Genomic DNA, 803 nt, shown 5'->3' with positions numbered 1-803 from the left:
AGGGGAACAAATGACAATCGCGGAGCCGCTGGGGGCCGCACACGAACTATGTACTACGTGCCTTTTTAGGGGTGAATATTTTCCGATACTCTTTCACATGAACCCGCTCGAGTGAAGAGTTTGTGAACGAGTATTTGGGGTAATATCGTCTATGTTTGACGAGTCTTGGCGAGTTGGGGGCGAGTATTTCTGCTAGTGTACCGGGTGTTTCAGAGCGCACGCTGCGGTGTCGCGAGATTGCATACCCTTGTCCTGGGCTGCAGGGGGCAGGGGCCGATGGCGCCTTACGGGCGGATAGAGAAGGCGAACCCGCATTGTTAAAACCTTACCATTTCCTTTTAGTACCTTGCCCCGTAAGCTACGGTGCTGGAGGGGTTCACCGTAGCTTACGCTGAAATTCACCGCATAAGCTTTTAACAGTGTGCGGGACACCCGCCTCGCCCCAAAATGGGTTCTGGATTCGAGTTTTGAGTAAGCCACTCTTCACAGACATTCTTATTCCTTTGATTGTTTCCGCGGACTAGATGTTTGCCGTCGCGTCGAATCCACACGACCCATACAACCTCGCCTTCACCTCTGTGCGGCTAGATGCAACTTTTGAATCTTATGTATGATCCCCGTCCTTTTCCCCCTGTTGTGTTCTTTCTGGTGGTCCGTGGGAGAGGACCGCGTCAGTGAGTTGCCGCCACCCTCGGGGCGCCGCGGCTGCTCGGTGAGGTGCAAGGGAAAGGAGGCACTTGCTTTGCGCTCGCCGCCCGCGCACTTGTGCACACGTCTCCTCCTCCTCCTCCTCCTCCTCCTCC

General features: G+C 55.0%; 1 protein-coding gene across 1 annotated transcript in view; it reads left to right on the top strand.

The window, feature by feature from the left end:
• The window catches only part of LOC113213538 (uncharacterized), a 123,725-nt gene that overhangs the window by 27,569 nt on the left and 95,353 nt on the right, over window positions 1-803 (top strand). The gene's annotated exons all lie outside the window — the stretch shown is intronic.

The sequence above is a fragment of the Frankliniella occidentalis genome, unplaced genomic scaffold, assembly GCF_000697945.3.
Source record: "Frankliniella occidentalis isolate FOCC.00 unplaced genomic scaffold, Focc_3.1 Scaffold1, whole genome shotgun sequence".
NCBI lineage: Eukaryota > Metazoa > Arthropoda > Insecta > Thysanoptera > Thripidae > Frankliniella > Frankliniella occidentalis.
Note: the sequence above shows the minus strand (reverse complement) of the source record. Positions and strands in the feature narration are given on the sequence as shown.